General features: G+C 49.1%; 1 protein-coding gene across 2 annotated transcripts in view; it reads right to left on the bottom strand.

Annotated features, from left to right (window-relative positions):
• The window catches only part of Pknox2 (PBX/knotted 1 homeobox 2), a 271278-nt gene extending 259865 nt beyond the window's left edge, over positions 1-11413 (bottom strand). For both annotated transcript variants that reach the window (XM_057767848.1, XM_057767846.1), the window contains exon 1: positions 11322-11413. The gene's annotated coding sequence lies outside the window, so the exon portion shown is untranslated. The remainder of the gene's footprint in view (positions 1-11321) is intronic.
• Between the last annotated feature and the right edge of the window lie 6689 nt (positions 11414-18102).

Genomic DNA, 18102 nt, shown 5'->3' on the forward strand with positions numbered 1-18102 from the left:
CCGAATAAACGATGCCAGCCGCAAAGAAACCGAGGCCCATTTCTGGCTGAGGGACCTGGCAGAGTACACGGAGCATGCTTAAGGAGAGTGTGCAGGCACTTAGTAGGCATACAATTCTGCCTGGGTGACTCTGAGCTGGTCTAAAAAACTTCCAGGTGCTCCAAAATCCCCAAGGGAATCATTCATGTGCCAGTAGTGGGGCAGCCGTGAAAAGCCGTTCTGCCAGCTTTCAATCACGTCAACACGGTTGTCATCACTCTGCGAGCCGGCACGAGGGGAGCATGTACTTGTGTGTGTACGCTCTGCTTCAAACTAATAAGAAACATATAGTCTGTGCCAACCAGTTTTTCCCCCTCCCCATATTATATGGGAGGCACTGTGTAGGCGCTGTTACTTATGTTTATACAGCATGTATAACACATTCACATACGTTAACTTTCATGATCTTCCCCACAGCCTTGTGGGGAAGTACCATCAACCACTAGTTGACTGACAAGGAAAACGAAGCCAGCTTTCACTGTCACACAGTGAGCACATGGCTGGGCCAGCAGTTCCAGCCTGGGTTGTTGGCTTCTTCACTATCTGCATCCATCACTTTCCTATCTATCACTCTGATCCTATCCCAGCCAGCGCTGGAGAACTCACCCTGCACCCTGCATTGTGCATGAGGATCCTGTGAGCATGCCATCCTGGGTACTCTAGAGCTCACTGCACAGTATGCAAGTGAGGTGCCCTGTACCTCACCCTACAGTGTGAGTGAGGACCCCTGTGAGCACACCACCCTGGGTGGGAAAGGAGATAGAGGAACCCAGCTTTGTCCTTCACAGCTTCTGGCCACAAGCAGGAAAACTAACTGGGCCCAGACACTGGAGACGAATCATATACAATCTGCTGGGTCTTGGACCAATTCTCCAGTCTGCCCTAAGTTTCACATTCCTTCTTGGATCTCTGATGATAGCTCAGTGAAAGAGTACTCCCAGGCAGGGACTGGGCACTCACAACACTGGGAACAAGCTCCATTGATCTGGGGAAGATGCACTCTTCCAACACTGGCAGGGGCCAAGCCAGGGAGGAGCCACCAGAAGTGTCCCTCCACATTGTTTGGAATGACAGGAGCAGCAGCCTCCAGCCCCCACACCACCCAGCTCTCACACCTGCTTCTGTATGTCTTCCCCAAGGCTGGAGAGCTCAGTAGGATCTTCCATAGGTGCTCTCCCTGCCCCCTATAGTCAAACAAGTGCGTGCCTTCCCATCTTCTGCCGAACTGAAGGTGGCCAGACCCACAAACTGAATGTCCTTGGGCATCTCACAATCATCAACAAAAAGCGTGGTGTTTGATAGGCCAGTGGACACAGTGCAGCCTCGGTAATCGACAACATCCTCATCCTCCTTTAATAGCAGACCCAGAAAAACCTAGAAGACTATCTATTTAACTTCCTTTTCCTGCAAAAGGATCATGCTTACGCCCCGAGAGTCTAAGAGACTGTGAAGTCACGCGCTTGCTCCCAGTTAGTGTGTTAATCTGGTTGGGGAAGTGAGGCCCACACAGCTCACTGCTGTGTCTCCATGGAGAGTGGGCTCAGGCCACATCTGTTAAGTGACCAGTGGTGCCTCAGGGAGGACACAGAAGTGAAAATAAGCCATTATCATGCATCCTAAGCCCACAGCGTGATTCTGTGGCTTTGTCTCTCCCAACTCTTGGGGCTTGGAGCTATAGTCAGAATGCAGGAGGACGCAGGAGCAGCTTCCAGAGGGGAGAAAGCCTGGGGATCTCAGACCAGGGCAGAAAAGGCCATGCTCAGCAGCACTAGAGAAAGCATGGGGACAGTTCTCTGCCCTGTGCTCTGCACACTGGACCAGCATGGAAAGGAGGAAACCCACACCTAGTAAGGAATTAGACCCCATTATGAGCCAGCTAGCTGTCCTTCGCAGAACTGATGTCTGTCAAGCAGGTCACCTGAGGACCTAGTACTGAGCCCCCAAGGGCTTTTTCTTTACACACACACACACACACACACACGCACGCACGCACGCACGCACGCATGCACGCACGCACGCACGCACACACGCCCTAGCCAGCTTTGCCTTTAGCCTGACCCTGCCTGGCCTCAGGGTTTATGGAAGTTTTTAAAAAAATTCTGTCTTCTAGGTTTTGGCTTCCATGACAGCCAATAGCTCTCCTCAGTATTTGTGAGACAAAAGGCTGGTGATGGGGGAGGTGAATTGAACTGGGTTTCTGTTTTTAAAAACATTCTCAGGAGAAACACAGGTAAAGCCTGGCTAAGCGCTGCAGGAACTCAGAAAGGGGCTGAGTCCCCACAAAGGAAAAGGACAGAGGCAGTCAGAGAGACCTGGGCCATATTAAAGGATGTCTCATCACAGATAGGCCACAACAACTCCAGTTTCTCCTGTCTGTAAGATGACTTAGTGGTATCCTTTGGCCTGCTTCAGAAAGATCAGAGGATCAAATGGGTATGTATTTTCTTTTTCTTCCTTTCTTTCTTTCCTTTCTTTCTTTCATTCCTTCTTCCTTCCTCTTTCTCTTTCCTCTCTTTCTGTTTTTATTAATTTATTTTATGTGCATTCGTGTTTTGCCTGCTTGTATGACTATGTGAGGGTGTCAGATCTTGGAGTTACAGAGAGTTGTGATCTACCGCATGGGTGCTGGGAAATTAATCTAGGTCCTCTGGAAGAGCAATCAGTGCTCTCAACCTCTGAACCATCTCTCCTGCCCAGGGAATGCATTTTCTTTTTTCCCTTTCTTTCTTTCTTTCTTTCTTTCTTTCTTTCTTTCTTTCTTTCTTTCTTTCTTCCTTCCTTCCTTCCTTCCTTCCTTCCTTCCTTCCTTCCTTTCTTTCTTTCTTTCTTTCTGTTTTGTTTTTGTTTTTCTGAGACAGGGTTTCTCTGTGTAGCTTTGAAGCCTGTCCTGGAACTTGCTCGGTAGACTAGACTGGCCTCGAACTCACAGAGATCTACCTGTCCCTGCCTTAGTGATAGGATTAAAGGCGTGCTCCACCACTGCCCCGGGAATGTATTTTCTGAAAGAGGAAAGTACCATTGACAGCAAGCAATGCGCCACCGCTGCAAGTTTTTCCTAGAGTTTCCACAGTCCTCCTATGCCTGTCAGTCATATGATCATCTTTACCCTATGCATAAAAACACTGAGGCTCAGAGGGGTTAAAGGCTGTACCCAGGGACACACAGTTTAGTGACAGTAGATTCAGGGTCAGACTGCAGATGCAGACATCAATGCCAGTGACTCTTTCTCCCAGTACGCTGCCTTCTCGGCAGAAGAAGGGACTGCGGCTTCTAATGATGGTGCCTCACACTGAAAAAGCTACTCCCGTGGGTCCCAGGAAGGCCACTGGGAGCATCAGCTCCAACCCTCTGTGCACACGATCCTTGGTTCTCCAGGGACTGTGCTTCTCTGGTTGTTGTGTGTTGTCAGGATTCTTCACCGGGATTTGTGCTGTGGACGCTGTCTCAGCCATCTCCCGTTCATGAAGGGATCCACGTGGGAGGAAACATAGTCAGGGAACTTGGAGCTGAAGGAGACACTCAGAGCCAGTCAAAGTTCCTGACAGTTGCCTGACAGTACTAACATTCAGAGAGGGAAAGTCACCTGTCAAATGTCACACAGTCAGTCACTAGCCGGGTCTAAAGTGGAGTCCACTGTCTGTGGCCCCCGTTCTCTCAACCGTCCTAACACACTGACTGTTCCCCTGAAGGGTCCAAAGCATGGAAAGGGTGAGGGCTGGGCCTAGGGTCTCTGCTTCTTCCCCTTGGGTTCTGAGGAGGGCATGGACTTCACACACTAACTCATTCAGCGGCATTGCCTCCACTGAGAAGTCTACACCAAAAAGTTGCCTCAGAATCCACCGTGTGTAGAAAGAAACAGGCACTTTTGGCCACCTGGGACAGACAGAAGGACTGAGTAATTCTTTCTAATCCAAGCTGTCCTGCTCCACCCTACCCCCAGTCACCCTGACAGTCTTGCTGAGAGCCCAGAGCACGGTGACCTGGGGAGTGTCAGGTTTCGCCCCTCCCCCTCCAGCCCTCCCCACCCAACTGAAGAGAGCTCCTTCTCCGTGTTTGTGTCCTCAGGGAAGGAGCTGGTTGTGGCCACTCTTCCAGGCCCATGCTTCTCTTGCCTCCTCTGGTTAACAACGGGTGGGCACCTGTTCTCTCCCACGTCTGTATTCTCTCTCTCCTGGGTTTGTGTCTCCCAGACTCCCAGCTGCCCCGGGGGGTTGAGTATCTGTTTTTCTCTTCAGCCTCCAACCAATCTGCTAAATTCTCTGTACTGGTCCAAGGGGCCCCATGCCTTGTCCCAGAGAAGAAAAAAAAAATGTTTATTTTTTTGTTTTGTTTTGTTTTTTTAAAAAAGGAGGAAGCTGAAAGAGCCACCTATTATTGATTCTTGTTCCAAAAAGCTGTGAAGAGTGTGGAGAGAGCCAGAGTTGAAACGCTCTTTCTTCTGTGCCTGGCATAGTCCCGGGTGACACACAGTCTCTCCTCCACATTACCAGCTATGCTCCCTTATCCCCTGGGTTACAGGTGAGGAAACAGAATCAACGATCTTGAGCAAGCCTCTAAACCCATACAAGTAACACAGAGTGAGACTCTAAATACACCATCTAGGCTGGGGCCCCGTGTCCTTGCCTCTGTAGGGCCCTCAGGCCAGGCTCCAGTGGTTTGTCTTTGTCGTTGTCAATGCCTAGGACTGTCCCAGGCATACCAATGGCACTGTAAGTTCTGTGTAAGGCAGGACAAGTGCTTGTGATGCCCGACATCTGGACAGCTACCTGTTCTCTCTAGCCACCCAAATCAGACCAAGCACATGAAGGCTCCTCCAAAGGCCAAGTGAAGAACAGCTGGATTTCCAAACCTGACAGTGGGCATACACTAAACACAATGGCTAGTTCTTCATGAAGTGGGGGGAATTGAAAGACTGGCCTGATACTTTGTGACTTACACCTCCTGTGACCCCCTTCCTGGCCCATCTGCATCTTCCCCTCTCCCAGTACAACCTCCCCCTTTGTTCCCCTAAAACGAGCTGGACAGAAACTGGCCACAGTTCTACAGGCAGAGAACAGTTACACCACCCCTGTCATGTACCCCTCCAACACTGTCTGAAGCCTCCAGAGTCAGCCCGGGGCCCCAGGGCCAGCTGTTTTTCTCCGCATTCCAGCCAAAAATAATATGAGAACCAGGCTGTTCGGTGGAGACTTAATCTAATCTTCATTGCTTCAGTTTTAAAATATCCTGCCTGGTTTAGGGTTTCTTCTTACACATGGGGGTGTGTTTTTAGTGAGATAGGTCTTAACGGGCTACGCTCCTTCTTGTAATTAGAGACCCAGGCAGGCAAGGAAGACCTAGGGATAGGTGTCCAAGCCAAACACATCCCCCATTTGTATCAAGCTCTTTCCAAGTTACATGAAGCACTATGAACTGGGGTGTCCCAGGGCTTGGTGTTTCCTTGTGCCTAGGGGTTCTAGAAGCATTCTGGGAGAAGGACCCAGCTGTCTAACTATGCCAGCTTCTGCCTCTATCTTTAATCTCACCCACCCTGCTTCTCAACCCTTTTCAAAATGGAGACCATAATGTGACCTGCAACCTGCACAGTTGGAAAGGGTGTGTGGCAGAAAGGTTTACCCCCTAGGAATCCCCAGCAGAGTAGGGGAGATTTAAAGAGGAACACTCATTCTGCTGGAGCCGGTATCAGTGCCCCAGTATCAGTGCGAGTGAGTTACAGTGCTCACTGGGTTTCAAACTCCTGCACTGGAGCTGAAGGCATCTACAGCAAGCACAGATTTTGAAGAAGTGATGGTGTAACTTCTGAGACTTTCTCACCTAGAATCTGCTTTGATCTGCCAGAATGGAGACTGTTAAGTGAGCTCCAGGCTATGGCTCCTTCCTGATCAGCACCCATCCTTCCCTCACACCCCAGCAGGACCAGACGTCACAAGCCCTTCAGGACTGGGACCTTATTCCCCTGTTGTATGAAAAAAAAAGCAGAGACTGTATTTCTGGTAAATCAGATTCTGTGTCCATTGGAGGCACAAAGGATATTCCAAGGAACCACTGGAGGAGAGCCAGGCTGATTTTTCTCAGTCCAGCCTTGACAACCCCTCTTGGCGTAGTGAACAGTATATGAAATCACAACAGATTTCAGATTCAAAGATGTAAAGTTAGGCAGAAGTTGCACCCTTTCACAGAAGTCCAGACACTCCTTCACAGAAGTCTAGAAACATTGTGAAGACAAGTTCTGGAGCCAGGCAAGAGAGGGAGTGCCTGAAGAAGACCTTGCTGCTAGGAAGCCTCTGTGGCTATCTTCTCTAGTCTTTACAGCAAGCCTTGGACTTGCCCCATGCCCACCCTTCATTCATTGCAACCTACCAAGGGACAGCACATGCTACATTCCACTCAACAGATGAAGAAACCAAAGCCTGGCAGCTGGGGGACCCGCTGGAGCCACAGAGCCAGGCCCTCAAATTCCAGCCCAAATACTAGCTCAGCATGCTGACCTGCCAGCCTTGATTAGTATCCTCTGCTTCCTCCGCGTCTTCCTCCCTCCCCACCAGGTATTAGATTTAATTAAATTATCAGAGCCCCATTGCGACCATCCTGGGCATGCTGTCTGGATAGAACCCAGTGAGTGCAGCTCCTCCCTCTAAATTCTGCTTCTCAATATAATTCAATTTTCAATAAGTCATGGGTTTCATATGAAGGGTCTCGTATAAAGCGTGGTGTATTGGTTAAATTCAAGGCTCATGGAGACTCATGATGATTTCATCTTCCATATCACTTCTTCTGCCTTTCCACCGTCTCCATCCTGGAATCTGTATTTTATTTGATCCAGACACTTTGCCTCACATACTGTCACCTCTACAATTGCATCACACACACACACACACACATATATGTGTGTGTGTGTGTGTGTGTATGTATCTGTGTGTATACATATATGCATATACACACACACATATATATTACAGTGTGGCAACCCCAGTGCAACACAGCAGAGGCTAAAGGAAAATTCATAACAGCACCATTTACTTGCCTCCAATTAAATTTTTGAAATGTGCTCCGTATTAAGCAAATCAGGAACAAAAGTACAAAATTGGAGGTTGCACTTCTGAAAAGGTGGGGTGGTAGTGTAAATAAATACCAAGGAATTTTTGCAACATGTTGGAAGCCTATAAATTTTATTGGTTGTTTCTTTAATAAAAAAAAACAATTTCAATTGTTAACAACACGGTATTATTAAGCTTCTAACGTTTAAAAATCTAATTTGTCCTAACTCTGTGGCGGTTTATATTGCCCGATGAGTTCAGGAAGGGCAAGGTAATCAGGTTGATCGCTCGCTCTGGTTCAGTTCCTAAATGGAGCTAATAGAGACCCTTTTAACAGCCAGCCTTCTGCTTCTTAGGCCTGCCTTGGTCTCTAATGAGTTACAGCCCAGGGCTGAAGATGGACATGGCAGAGAAATATAACACACACTCCCGTGCACCTATAAACTTTAAGGCCGAGAGAGAGGAAGTATGTTTCCAGTTAAGTTAGAAAGCCATGAATTTAGGATTCTCCACTCATAAGACAGGAGTTCTCCTTATTTCATCACTAACTTACTTCAAATGTGTTTATGCAATTTATTGCTACTGAACTTCCAGGCAACTGGTGTAGAGTTAATGAAACCCAGCTTGGAGAAGCTCTGAGCTTTGAACAGCTAACCACAGTTTAAATGGTTATGACATGCGGTCAAAGCCACAGGCAGGCCCCACTACATTTTCTGTGTTAGTCAAAATCCTTCTCATCTCACCTTCTGTGCCAAATAGATTGAAAGGCAGGCGGGAAAAAGGAAAGAAAGAAAAAAAAAACACGCTGAAAAACAGCCTGCCTTGTTCTTCCTCGGGTTTCCCAGCCCTTTAAACCCATCTATCTTACTGAACGGCAAGGCAAGGCCCCTCCCCCAGGTCCCAAGTAAATGTTTTAGTAACAGTCTGAATTGGTAATCGTGTTGAAATCCTGAATCCCAGGTTGGGTTGAATTAAGCAGTGTGGGAGGGGGCGACCAGGGAGGCACTGAACAACCTTTTAAAGGTAGCCTCCGAAGGATGTACAGACGAAACTGGACAGGCGAGAAGTTAACGCATCTTTCTGAATTACGTGGACACTGACTTTTATTAATCCTCATTGTCACATAGTGTCATCCGAGCTCTGTTCATGTGGGAACCCCAGCAAGCTCCCTCTTTCTAAATGGGCCCATTTTGGAAGAGTAAAGGGGAGGTACTGGGTTTGTCGCTGCCGCACAATAAAAAGGCCCTTTTGAAAGCAGCACTTTCATTAACTTAAAGCAATCTATAGACTTAAAAGCACAGAGCAGTAAACTCCTAGAAAGGATCATAAAACAGCCAGTCTCGAGTTGGGTACACTTCGCTGCGATTTGCACGAGGCATTTTACTGTGGTCGTTGCTAGGCCCATCTCCAGTAACCCCCTGGCCCTCATTCCCTGCAGCTCCTCTTTCTCTAGGCTTTCATGCCTTTTCGCTCTCACAAAAGGGAGGCGGTGACCGGGGAGTCTCGGTAGGGTCAGCGCTCCCTCCCCCCGCTCAGCTCTCGGCTGGAGAAGAGCGCGCAGGAATTCCAAGTCTGGAAAACAACAGCTCCGCCGCGGTAGCTGTTGCCGCGCCCCGGGCCGCGGTGGCCATTCGTGGGTTCTGCGGCTTCAGTGCCCCAAAGGGCTGCAAGCGTGCATGGAGGAAATAACCCCCCAACACACACACACACACACACACACACACACACACACCTCCATCACTCAACCACTCTTTATCTGAATGACCAGAGTATAACCCCCACAACCCTCCCCCCCAGCTCTTCCCCGCTGCAGGACCTCTTCACACTCCACTCACTGTTGAGCTAGGCCCAAACCTTGAGAAGGCAGTTTGAGTGTGAGATATGATCCCGCAATGAGAAACACCTCTACACTCCTACACACACACACACACACACACACACACACACACACATTTGCACTAAGGTCCTGGGGCCTCAGGAAGGTCAGAAGGCAGAGTGAGAGGGCAAAGGAGCAGGAGCTTGGGATAAAACCGTGTTTCTTTTGAACACCATCATTTCACAGATTTGGGTGTGTGTGTTTGCGGGGAGGGTGTCATTTAAATCTGCTTTAGCTTGTTAACTTGGATTTTACCAGGCGATGAGCATTTGAATTCCCAAAAGTCAACATCCTGGAGAAGTCCCAAGAAAACGTGTAAGGGTAAGGAACCCCGAACTTCCTCCTGCCCCTAGCGCAGAACCTTGCACCGATGGGCCGGCCTGTGCGCTCTCCGACATTGCGGAGGATGAAGCAAGCACCGCTTGGGGATGAACAGGCGGCAAGTCGGATCTGGGCTCCCGAGTTCGGAAGTATCTTTCCCTCGGCGTCAGCCACTACTCCACAAGCCCTAGTGGCACCTCGCTACTAGCAGTCCCCTTGCCCACGTCGCCGGCCGCTGTCCCGGCGGACCACCAGCAACCACCTCGCCACGGGGCTGCGCCTGCAGGGTCAGGTCCTCGGATCCACTCCGAGCTGGGTGAGGCTACCTGATCACATCGCACGGAATCTCCCTAGATTTGTCTGCTTTCCGGAATCGTTCTCCTAGGACCCAGCCCTGAGCACCCCAAATCTTATCCTCCTCAAAACTGGCTTTGGGGGAGAAGCAACAAACATTCAGGGCTCATTCACCAAGGCTGGAATCAACTACTTTTCTTGCCTGTGTTTAAGCTTATCCTCCCTCACGCTGTCAGGACCCATACACGCATTTCTCCCCAGATTCCAATAGCCTGAACCCCAATAACGAGTCGTGATCCTGTGTTTCGGTCCTAAAAAACGTCACCCACTCAGGGGTTAGATGTAACTGGGAGCCCAGCGCCTACCTCCAGCCCTCTCTCTTTTGCCGGCGTGTGAACTACACAGCGACCCTTCCGTCCCAATTCTGAAAACAACCTTGGATCCTATAACCCAAACTCTAGCCTGCTCCAAAGCCCAGCCCTCCTTTTGGGGCTGATCCGCATCCCCCTCCCAATCCCAACCCGGGTCTCCCGCCCGCGCGGGAACCCTGGCTGCCCTGTGAAGGACTCTCCAGAAAGCTCGGCCCACTGCGCTCGTTTCTTCCTCGGCTTGGGAGCCCAGCAGATCTCCCTCGCCTAACTGAAAAGAAACAGAAACTTCATGTGGCACATTCAGGACCCTGACCCATCCCCTTCGGCTCCAGGTCGATTTCCGTGCCCACCCTCCCCTCCTTTTACGAATTCATCTGCTAGTTCTTCTCAAGGGCCCCTAATCCTCCCCTCCCCGCCCCAAAGACCCAACAATACGCAGAAAGCCAATGACCCTACAAATTCTCTCCCTACTCCCGGCTAGAGTCCCAGATCGTCGCCCCTCGGGTCTCGGTTTCTCTGACCCCCCCACTCATGTTCCCCGGTTCCCTCTACTGATACTCCTGCAAACCTCCACTCTCCCTGCCTTCCCGGGCCTCTCAGGACGCGACCGCCGCCGCTTGACTCCAGCCACCCGGCTGGTTCAGACAAGGGCTGCTCCCGCTTCCAGCCACTTGAAGGCAGCTCCTGGCTAGTGACACCGAGTAAGCGCCAGCCACCGGACTCCTAGAGCCCGGGAAAGGAGAAGCCGAAGCCGGCCCGCAGTTCCCAGCCTAGCCCCGCCGAGCGCCCAGCCAGGAGCCGCCGGCTGCTGGGATTCAGGCGGACGCGCTCGTCCTTAGGCTCGAATCCCGGGAAGCTCCGGGCGCACGGCTCCCAGCCCGCCCGTTCCAGGCTCGCGGGCCACTGCACTCTGAGTCCGCCGCCCGGCTGCTCATACCCGCAGACAATGCGCGCCCGGCCCCGGGCCAGAGCGGAGCGGAGCCGGGCGAGGCGGCGGCTGCGGAGCTGCGCACCGACCGGGTCCGGGAGCGGGTGGGCCCCGCGCTTCTCGCCGCCTCCTCGCCCGGCCTCGCCTCCCCTCGCGCCGCTTCGCTCCGCGCTCTCCCGGCGCTTCCCCAGCTTCTCTCTGCACGCTCCCGCCGTCCCTCTCTGCTCTCTGCCTCCCTCCTCCCTGCTGCCTCCCTCTCTCCTCCCTGCTGCCTCCCTCTCTCCCTCTCTCCTCCTTGCCCTGTCGCAATGAATAATACTCTGGCTTGGGGACTGGAATAAAACACACGCGCTCTGAGGCAGCCGCCCGCAGCAGCAGCCGCCGCCGCTGCGCCGCCGCCGCCGCCGCCGCCGCCTGCAAAAGCGTCTCTGACATGGAAATGAATGACAGCTTACCTGATGCCAATCTTCATCAGACTGACACCGGCGTGACAACACAGCCTATACTTCCCAGCACTGCTCGGGACGTCAGCGGCACAGGGACCCGCCCCCCGGACTCCCCCCCCCCCAGTCCCCGCGCGCGCACACCTCCCCTCTCCCCACTCCCCCTCATCGCCCCCACCCACTCCCAGCCCAGTCCTTCCCGGGCGAGGAGCTGCTAGAGTGTCTCCCTCTACTGGAGGATAGGCTCAGACAGCAGATGCGGGCCTGCTTGGTGCTGGCGGGAGGCAGCACGCACTGGGGAAGAAACCTCCAGATCTTACTCAGGTTGCCTGGCATAGGCAGCGCAGTGGACCCCAGAAATTCAGACGCACCCCTACTCCATGTCCTCTTTAGCGATCAGCTGGTGCAGAGTTCCAAGACAGCAGGTGCTGTAGAGATTGAGAAGAGGAGAAATTGTCTTTGGACCTCAAGAGAACCCCCAGAAAACAGAAGTCTTCAAACTGGCAAGAAATGTTCTCCCTCCATCACACCCCACCCCATTCCTGCCTGGCTGGCCTCGTTTTTATGATTGCATTTGAATAATTCTCATTACCTTGGCCCCAGCAAAGGTGCTCAGATGGTTAGTTATCCCCGGTCTCAAGAGCTTTTTTTTTTTTCTGCTGTGGGCTTCCTGGGGAGCTTGGTTCATCCAGGAGGTGACAGTATGATGGGGTGGTTCAGGGGGAGCGATAAGAAGGGGAGAGGCTTTATCAGAAGCTTATCCCTGGGCAAATGTCAGGCAAGCGCCTGGAAACCACTGATGCTTCCTTCTTAAAAGTACTTAGCCAGCCAGTGTATCCTGGGAACTGGGGCACAGTTAAGGTTAGGGGCAGCTCTGTCTCAGCTTGGGTCTGCTGGGGTGACCTAATGTGTTCCAGACACGGAAAAGACTCTTCACCTAAGTCACATCTACAATGGAAGACCAAAGCAAGCCGGTGACAACCATGCAGGTTTCCATTTAGTCAACAAAGACAAGCACCCTACTAAGTGCCAAGTATAGGTTCATCCACCCAGGGTGCAGACTGGCTCCTTTCCTACACAGAGGAGGAAAGAATCCCTTCTGCCCATACAGAGGAGCTGCTTCAGCCTCGGGCAGGTGGCAGTTGATCCTGTAACTCTCTCGCCAGTTTGGAAGCCTGGATGAAGCCGAGACAAAGTGCCTGATAGAAGCAAGGGAAGCTGAAAGGGAAAAGATCTAACCCAAGAAGTTGGAACCTGCCCTTTGCTCCATTTCAAGCCTCTGGGCCACTCCTCCCTGCCTCAGACACAGGCAACAATGAGAGCTATAAGATCCCAAGGCTCAAAGGAGACTGCATCACATCCAGATGTCCACATTCACCTGCAATGTTCCTGTGGGGGGCGGGGAGACAACCGTTCACCTATAGATCCGCTGCTACAGATGGGATTGAACCCTCTCATCTTTCTGTAGATGCCCCCAAAGACTTTCACTAGGTGGATTTATGTCACCCCAACCTCTGATCTGTGGCCAAAAACTATGGCTGCTGACAGCATAATCGCTACTATATATTACACATTGTATAATAAAATAATAATAATGACTCCTCTTGCCCTTTTTATGTAGTACAGAAACGCCAGACTCACTAACCCAGACACTGGAGGTCAGTCTGCCATAAAGTCTCAGAGGGAAACCTGCGGCATAGATGAGGAGAGGAGCTAACCCTTTGGCCCCGCCCAAGACTTCCAGGAAAAGGGATTGCTCTCTTTTGGAGGAGGTTTGCTGGTGAGTTATGAGAGCTAGTAGAGACAGAGGGAGAACCAGGCTGGAGGTGAATATTTAGCTGACGAGCGTACTATAGACAAAAGCCACATACCATCCATCTGTACTTATCCAAATCCTCATTTCCTAAAACCCAGTTCTGACGCCCAACTCATCTAAGACAGCAGACCCATGGGCATCAACTATTGACTTGTGGAGTCTTCTCAAATAGTACAATCGCCACTAATACCTTTTCATACTTTACCATGTGCACTGGAACTTTTAGTCACTTTAGCTTGCTTTGGCTATTATTGTAGCTCGCAAAGGCTTAAAAATGACATCTAACATGTAACCATTCTTTTTATAATTGCTGGAAAGAAATGTTTGGCCTCTGCCTACTACTGGTAAGGGTAGCTTCGAGACAGAGGCCCACATTACAACTCCCTTCCTCAAGCCACTTTTATTCTCATAGAGGGAGACAAACTTAATATATAAGGCAGTAAAAGAGCCATCCAAGATTCCAGCTAGTAAATAATTAATGAACATTTGTCAGTATGTCAAATTCCCAGGTTCCACATCTAAATCCTGGATCTGTCCATGAAGAGATAGAATAGAAATTAAGTTTGCAGAGTTTGTTCCAGATTTACAATGTATAAGTTGCAATTTCTTCCCCGTCATCCATACACGAATTGTCACATAATTCAATGCCGCAATGGTATAAGCAAGCAGTTTGCTACAGATCCCATCCATCACACACACACACACACACACACACACACACACCTCTGCATGTTGGAGTTCTTTTTATTTTTTTATTTTTTTGGGGGGGGGGTGTTTCGAGACAGAGTTTCTCTGTAGCTTTGGTGCCTATCCCGGAACTAGCTCTTGTAGACCAGGCTGGCCTCGAACTCCCAGAGATCCGCCTGCCTCTGCCTCCCGAGTGCTGGGATTAAAGGCGTGCGCCACCACCGCCCGGCCATGTTGGAGTTCTTAAGATTATCCATGACTTCTTTTCCTTCCACCTGTTTTTATTTGTCCTTCAGATGAGCAGTCCACAGCGGGTAGTTCCTCTATGCTCCAGATGTGTTCGGACAGTGGTCCAGTTGAATCCTTCCTGTATCATTCTATGAATGAAAACTTAGGACCTATCTGTATTGATCTGCCTAGGCTACTATAACAAAATACCACTAACTAGATGGTTTCAATAATAGACACTTATTTTCTCACCGTTTGGGAAGCTGAAAGTCCAAATTCAAGGGCGCTTTGCTTTCTGTGGAGGCTTATCTTCATGGCTTTCAGATGCCACCTCCTCTCTGTGTCCTCACATGGCCTTTCTCCTGTGCATGAACAAAGAGACAACTCTTGTGCCTCTTTCTTTTAAGAGGCCCCATTCCAACTGGATTTCAGCCCCAACTTTATGACTTCATTTAACCTTAATTACCTTATTAAAGGACCCATCTCCAAATACAGTCATATGGAGAGTTAGGGCTTCAACATATAAGTGGGTCAAGGGGTAGAGACACGTCAGTCTTTAACACTGCCCATCTACCAACTCTTTCCCTTCCCAGCTTAATTGTTTTTAAATGAACCTTGATCGAATGTGATGGGAGACAATATCTCCCTTTCTCTTAGGATCCCTAAAGCCTGGCATTATGCCCAGAATAGAAAACATATTAAATAAACGCTTATTGAATAGAACGGAACGTATTTCTCCATCATGGCTCCAGTTGTAGCTAAAAGACTTCTCACCTGGGGTACTTTGTTTTCCTAAATGGTCTAAGGACTTCTGATTCTTACCCCCATAGACAGAATATTCTTCCTAAAACAAAAGTTGGATTATGAGGCTGGAGAGATGGCTCAGAGGTTAAGAGTACCGGATGCTTTTCCAGAAGACCTGAGTTCAATTCCCAGCAACCACATGATGGCTCACAGCCACCATAGGATCTGATGCCCTCTTCTGGCATGTAGGCATACATACATGCAGACAGAGCACTCATACCTAAAAAAAATACATAAAACATAATTTTTTTAAAAAAAGATTGGATCACATTTTGATTTCCCCTCAAAATCACAGTGATTTTTTATTACCTAAGAGATTTAGCATAAAGGTTGGCTGAAATTTTCAATAAATAATAAAAATTATTTGCATATATACATACACAAAATGGAATATTACTCAACCACAAAAGAATAAAATGTTATCAGTCATGGCATTATAGATAGAATGGAAGGACATCACATTAAGTGAAATAAGTCAGCCACAGAAAGACACAAGCCAGTGTTCTTATTTATATGTGGAAGATAAAAAGTTGATGTCAAGTAACTACTGAGCTGATTATGCGGTACACACTGGCAATATTAAAATATCACACCGTGATTCATAAATACACACAATCAATATGTCAATTACACATAAGAAGTATTTTTTTAACAAGGATATAACTCAGTTGGTAAAGTTTTTGCCTACCATGCAGGAGGCCCTGTATTTGATTTCTGGTACCACATAAGCCAGGAATATGGTAGCTCATGCCTGTAATCTCAGCTCTTAGAAAGTAGAGAAAGATCACCTTCAACTATATAGCAAGTTTAAGATTAGCATGGATTATAGGAGACTCTACTTCAAAAACTAACAAAACAACAACAAAACTCCCACAAAGTTTGTTGGGCTATATAAGAAAAAGGAGGGAGGGCCCTTGCCTCTACAGTAGCAAGAGTGGGCTTCAAATTTTTCCTCCTCCTCTTTCTCTACTTCCGTTTCTTCTTCCTCCATTTCTTTCTTCCCCTCCTCTTTTCTTCCTCCTCTCTCATCTCCCTTATATTCTTCTATTTGCTTTCTCTTCCTCCTCATTCCACCATCCACTGGACCATAGTGTGTGGATTGCGGGCATCAGAACTTCTGGATGTTTTGATTCAGGGTTCCAGGTCCAATTCTAGAGAAAGTAGTCCTAGTAAGGGCTCTGGAATCTATATTCTAGGAACTCTGTGATGGAGAACTTTGGGGACAATCATTCCTGATACCGCTAGGCTCTCGGGTCCCAAAACAAACCCTGTACCCTTTCTCTCCCGTATCGGCTCTAGCTATTTCTCCAGCTAAGTCCTCGGTGCCATTTCATCACCACATTCTGTCTCTAAGACTTAGCCAAAACATCACCTCTTTTAATCATGATCTTGGGTCTCTCTCACTCCAACTTTTGGGTCACCAGGACCTGGCTCAGATCTCCAGGCTGCCACAAAGTAACCAGCCATCTGGGATGTTGCTGGTGTTCTCCGAGTCTTTGTTTCTGCACTTATAAAATGAAGATGGCAATAGAAGCCAACTGATGGGACCATGGGGATTAAGTAGAATCGTGACTGTAAGGAGCTTAGCACAGTCCCTGGCACATGAGAGGCTCTTCAATATGTGGCAGCCATTAGCTTTAATAGCTCTTTACCCAGGGCTACCACAGCACTTTGCTGGGACTTTGATTAGACTGCCTCTTTAATTGGCCTGAGGAAAAGGGACACTGTATACCAAGAGTGCTGTGACAGGCCCTGAGGGCCATAACACAGATAGTGGAAGTAAAAGAAAGAGGAAGGTGAATCCTGGCTGCCATGGCCTCCTTTCCCACCCTGGACCCTGGTGTTTGAGGGGCCAGGACCAAAAGAGAAAAGTTCACTTCTTTCCTGACAAAACACAACAGGACTCTGTAGAGTCGCCATAGTAAGTCTCCTGAAAGTTGGGCCACTGAGTTCTTATTAGAATCCAAGCTCCTGGCCCAGCTTGGATTCCTCACTTTTCCCTTGCCTTCCCTTCCCTTTCTTTCCTCCCACCTTTCTTCCTTCTGACCCTGAGAAAGCACCTTTGCTGATTCTTTCCCTACCTCTGAGGCGGGAGGACAAAATTTGACCACTGGGTACATAATGGCAATAATCTACAAGCAGTGATGGCTTCCTCTTTGTGTCTGCTTCTTAGCGCCTCTCCTTCTCCAACTACACATACAGGTGCATATTCGTTCCTCTCTCTCTCTCTCTCTCTCTCTCTCTCTCTCTCTCTCTCTCTCTCTGTCTCTCCTCCTTCCCTCTCAAGTGTGCTTGCTTGCCCAACCCTCAACTCCAGATGAGAGTCTGTAAGGCAGTGGTTCTCAACCTTCCTAATGCTGCAACCCTTTAATACAGTTCCTCATGTTGTGGTGACCCCCAACCACACCATTATATCATTGCTACCTCATAACTGTAATTTTGCTAATGTTATGAATCATAATATAAAGGGGTCTCGACCCACAGGTTGAGAACCACCACTCTGAGGACTGTGAGTGATTTTGCAGGGTCTGATGAAATGAGGAAACTAGCCCTATCAGTTTGAAAGAATTGAGAAAGAGTGAGATTGGGGCAAAACATTTCAGCTCTAGTAAGAAAAAAAAGAATGTCATGATGAGTTTAAAACTGAGCCATTTCTGAGAAACGGCATCCCAAGAGGATGGCCATAGAAACTCGAACAAGGATAACACAGCCTTCTGCTGTCCCATAAACACCGGAGACAGTGTTTTGAAATTTTGCCAGTCGAAACTGAGGGGGTTGCCAATGGAGTACACAGGGTAGATGTAACAGACCTAGTATGCATAGTGTAAAATATTTCATTACGAATTATTTTAGGGAGGCTCAGAGGTTAAGAGCACTGGCTGCTCTTCCAGAGGTCCTGAGTTCAATTCCCAGCAACCAATCCTCACAACCATCTGTAATGAGATCTGGTGCCCTCTTCTGGCATGCAGGCGTACATGCAAGCAGAACGCTGTATACATAATAAATAAAGAAACCTTTAAGAAAAAAAAGAATGATTTTCCAGCCAGGCGGTGGTGGTGCAAGAGGTGAGGGAGGAAGACTGGGACAGCAAGCCCTGGGCTGAACAGCAAGACCTTACCCTTTGTCTCAAGGAAAACAAAATCAAAGACCCAAACAAACAAAACATAAGAACAACCAAACCCTGAGGCTATAGCCCCATAGAAGAATGCTTGCTCACATGGGAAAACCTTAGGCCTGATCTCCAGGAAAACACACACA

This window comes from Chionomys nivalis, chromosome 4 (genome assembly GCF_950005125.1).
Source record: "Chionomys nivalis chromosome 4, mChiNiv1.1, whole genome shotgun sequence".
Classification (NCBI taxonomy): domain Eukaryota; kingdom Metazoa; phylum Chordata; class Mammalia; order Rodentia; family Cricetidae; genus Chionomys; species Chionomys nivalis.